At 43.7% G+C, this 5,000-nt stretch overlaps 1 protein-coding gene across 1 annotated transcript in view; it reads left to right on the plus strand.

The window, feature by feature from the left end:
- nos1apa (nitric oxide synthase 1 (neuronal) adaptor protein a) overlaps window positions 1-5,000 on the plus strand; it is a gene marked incomplete at its 3' end in the record, with an annotated part of 168,017 nt that overhangs the window by 157,266 nt on the left and 5,751 nt on the right. The window lies entirely within an intron of this gene.

Consider the following 5,000-nt stretch of genomic DNA (forward strand, 5'->3'; position numbering starts at 1 on the left):
TAAACAAGGCAGAGATGCTGCTCTGCCTAATCAGGGTTTTAAGGGAAGTGTCTTGAGGTTTTACGACAGTGAAACTAAAAGAACGCCTTGCTGATGAGCACTTTGTTGAGTCGTTCCTCAACCGGGTTAGAAGCCAGCGGGTGTCACTTTTAATCAGCTCATCGACCGGGTTCTGCCACTAGTGATGATTTTAGTGGTCTTCTTTTGTATCGGTTGCAAGGGGAATGTTAACTACGGTAACATTGTTGCTGGATTGGTAGGTCGTGGCCTGAAAGTAACTAACGTTGTTGCTGGATTGGTAGGTCGTGGCCTGAAAGTAGTGCCCTTGACAAAGACTTTCCCCACCTTCCCTGCAGTTGCTCTAATTACGGTAGATGTAATAAAATGTAGAATTACTGTCCTGTTGCTACCAATAGCCCTATTTTTAACCTTCCCTGAGTGAGTGTTTCCTGACAAATGGCTGGATTTGGTTACCACCCGGGGAAAGATAGCCCCAGAGAGAGAGAGAGAGAGAGAGAGAGAGAGAGAGAGACAGAGAGAGAGAGAGAGAGAGGGAGAGAGACACACACAGAGAGAGACAGAGAGAGAGAGAGAGAGAGAGAGACGCACAGAGAGAGAGAGAAAACCACTCACTCTCCCTCTATTGCAGCATTAGAAGTTGCCCTCTGACTGAACTAATATCTCGTCACCACTCTGTGTCGCAGCGTTGAGGTTACCTGACTCTGCCAGACGGGGGCGCTCAGGTTACCGTTGCTGTTACCTGACTCTGCCAGACGGGGGCGCTCAGGTTACCGTTGCTGTTACGTTGACTCTGCCAGACGGGGGCGGTCAGGTTAGCGTTGATGTGCACCTCAGTAGAAAATGAATTGAGTGACTGTTGCAATTTATAAAGGGGATTTTCTGGGGTGAAAGTTTGACTGATATCGTCCCACAATATTTGTCTGGAATTTGATCATATTGCATTATAATCACTTCAGGTTAAGGGCTTCCCATAGGCAACCAGTGTAGTATGGATCAATTCTCCAATACATACTGTATGTAATCAATGAAATTGCATCATATCAGAGGGGGAGGACACTGACTGGACCAGATCAGATTTTTAATACGAGGGCAGTAACAGGCTGATATATTGATTAACTGCTGTATCTGTTTAACCCTAACTGACCCGGTATTTATTTGTGAATTAAGCAGCACTCGTAGGACGAACGACAGAAAGTCAGAGACACACAAGTGGACAAGGACACCTGGAAATAGACAGGGAGGTGCAACTGCAATGATTTTGGGCTTATCTTCGTTTCTTATCAATTTTTCATTCTCAGTTCCATTTTCATATCTTATCTGCAGCAGCAGACCTAGTTTCCCACAGATACAATGCACCCCTGAGAAAGAAAGGAAAAAAACACACCCCGGTCACCTGTAGAGTACATTCAAATGTAACCTTGTGCTTCACAATGACAATTGTCTCAGATATGCAGACAAAGCTGCCGAAGCACAGCTTAGAAAAAGCAACAAAAAAAAGAAATGGTTCCGGGCTAACACACTGCCGCTCCATGCCATCATTCAGTGTGCGTTTAGCGGTGGCCGTGCTGCGCTGAGACACTGGACTCTCGGACACATGGTGTATGTGTCAGAGAGTCTGTGAAGCCCTCTGAGACATGCTTGTGAATTAGGGCTATACAAATAAACTTGACTTGACTTGATTATCCTAAAGCAAACAACCACCAAAATCAATGAAAAACAATCAATCCACGCTCTTTTCCTGACAAGATCCTAAATAGAATGGGCACTCTGGGGTCACGTGAGTTTAACCCTATCCCTAACAGGTCTTAATCTAGTGAAAAATAGATCTGCCAATGCATAGGGATGATCCCACTTGTCATCAGCTTATCTCGAGTTTCCATTTGTGTCACTTTATCGATAATATAGTGGGCTCGTGATATCTGTGCTCTCTTGTGTTTGTTATGTACTTTTGTTTCAAAAGAAATGAATAATAAAAAATGGCTTAAAAAAATATAATGGGCTAGTCTGCATTGTGACCAAAAAAAAATCTAGAAAGGCCTGCAACCTTGCCTTGGACCTAGGGATGTCAATTTTCGGTTAATTTCACTTTCGATTAACCGACGCTAATAATCGATTAACCTATCGGTTAATTCATAATTTTTTAATATATATATATTTTTTTTTTTTTTTTTTTTTTTTTTGTTTGTCTATTTACTCAATGAACTCATGCCCAAACAAGGCGTGTCTATTTAGATGCTGAAATGTTAATGCTTTTTGTGTTAGAATTTCTAACACAAAAAGCATTAACAAGCATTAACAAAAAGCATCAACATTTCAACACAAATTCTTTTTGTGTTAGAATTTGTAACACAAAAAGCATTAACATTTCAGCATCTAAATAGACACGCCTTGTTTGGGCATGAGCTCATTGAGTAAATAGACCCAAAAAAAAAAAAAAACATTTTTTTTTTTTTTTTTTTTTTTTTAATATTAACTGATAGACCGACAGCAATAACCGAACAACGACGTTAGCGACGGTTAATCGATTAACGGTTAACCGTTGACATCCCTACTTGGACCGCGGAATTATCTCACCCCTGAATGTTTAATTTGTTTCAATTAAAATGTGTAATTTTGCTTTAATTCAAATAAGATATGGAGACTGAATATCAGACTAAAGGACTAAAGATGGAGATACTGTATGTGACAGTTCTGTGCAACAACGGACGATCCTTGGCTTATCGTTCCAACAGCAATCACATTTTTCCCGCTTTGATGCGTGTCGTCAGTGACATCAAGAGCCAATCGCCTCGGTGCCACCATGGTAATGAGTTAGCCACAGCAAGCCCATACAAGAGAGCGGGGAATGACTAGAAGCTCCGCATGGCGCACCGTGATTCGCCACGCTCTGATGATCGGAATAATGTTTGGGTAGGGTCCTTCAATACGCACGGAGCCTCATTTGAACCATTCAGATGAAACTTGTGATTTTAAACCTTGTGAATTTCTCCTTTGAAAATATTGCAGGTTATTATGAATGGAGGGGGGGGGGCTCCTAGCATTTGATTTGGAGAGCACTTTGAAGTCATCTGGGGCCAAAAGTGTAGCACCAAGGTCATCCAGCGGAAACGCACGAGAACGGCCCCGAATAACAATTCTGCTCTGAATTGAAAACAATAAATGTGATGCACGTTATCTAGCTACAGTATGTAGCTCCAAAAATCAAATGAACTAACACCATATAAAACCATCTTTCTATGGGGGACTAAGCACTGGGGGCGGGGTCTTAGGGCGGATGACCATGCCCTGTCAGTAATGCGTCACCAGACTCTCTCTCTCCTTTGAGAGAGAGAGTCTGGTGACGCGAGGTTAGTTTGAAGCTGAGCCTGCTAATTGATGCATCGCGATGCGGACGTGTGAATCGAATCGTTGACAGACGAATCGTTGAATCGTTTATTTTTAAACTTAGGTTGACATTCAGATTTTAAAGCACTTTCTAAGTACAAAAAAAGGGAGTTGATATTTAGTAATAATATCGAAAATTGAGGATGTGATACTTGGAGCTGTGATACTTTGAGCTGTATCGAGATGCATCGAATCGATTCGTTGACAGATGAATCGTAATGGAATCATGAAGCCAGTGAAGATTCACAGCCCTTGTGTGTGTGTGTGTGTGTGTGTGTGTGTGTGTGTGTGTGTGTGTGTGTGTGTGTGTGTGTGTGTGTGTAGGTATCTGCAGAGAGTGAACGGAGATGAAGGGGGTCTCTCCCTCCCCTCTGATTGAAAATGTAATGGAAGTTTTAGCCTTTCGGTCTTGAAGCAAATGCAGCCTCTGTGTTCTGCTTTAATCCTGCAGAGCGGAGCATTAAGGTTACATGAGGATCAGGGCAGCAGCCACTGGAGATGTGCTCCTCATATCATCTTATATATACACTATATTATATGTAATGGAGAGATATGAACACAGTCATTCCAAAGGTCTAGCAACCGGCCTTTGATATATGGATTTTTCTTCTGCTGTGGAATCTATTTTCCGCTGTTTCCTAAGTTCATTGATCCTGTGTGTGTGTGACTGTGTGTGTGTGTGTGTGTGTGTGTGTGTGTGTGTGTGTGTGTGTGTGTGTGTGTGTGTGTGTGTGCACGTGTGTGTGTGTGTGTGTGTGTGTGTGTGTGTGCACGTGTGTGTGTGTGTGTGTGTGTGTGTGTGTGTGTGTGTGTGTGTGTGTGCGCGTGCGTGTGCGTGCGTGTGTTTGCATATGTGGATGCACACATACTGGAGAGCTCAAGAGCTTGGCAGACAGCGAATAGCCTATTGCCAATCCAGTCATTGTCCTCCCCAGTCAAATAGTGAAATCAAATAATGGCAAGCCAAGTGTAAATGGACTGTATTTATAGAGCGCTTTGCTAGTCAGTCGACGACTCAAAGTGATTTACAATGAATGACTTCACATTCACACTCACATTCATACACTGACGGTGGTGACGGCCATGCAAGGTGTGAACAGTTAGGGGTTCAGTGTTTTGCTCAAGGACACGTCGGGCTGCCGGGAGGAGCGAGCCTCGAACCGGGAACCCTCCGATTCCCAGGCGAAAGCTCGACCTCCTGAGCTACTGCCACCCCTGTGTGTTTGAAAGGTCAACTCATGCTGTGGCCTAGGGAATTCTCAATAGTTGTGACCACATTATGCAAATTTCCAAAATGCAGGATGCCAGGGGCAGCCCACCTTACTCCGCCAATGCCACCCTGCATTTTGAAATGTGCCCCCCCCCCAGCCAATTGGCATGAACAAAAACAGAAAACCATCACTCACACACACACACACACACACACACACACACACACACGTCACGCACACACACTTGACCATGCTAAATATCTGCCCTCTGCCCCTGCCATCCTGCATTTAGAAATCCCCACACACACACACACACACACACACACACACACACCACCCCCCTTTTAGCCAATTGGCATGAACACAACCACACACCTACACACA

This window comes from Poromitra crassiceps (genome assembly GCF_964638095.1).
Source record: "Poromitra crassiceps genome assembly, chromosome: 12".
NCBI lineage: Eukaryota > Metazoa > Chordata > Actinopteri > Beryciformes > Melamphaidae > Poromitra > Poromitra crassiceps.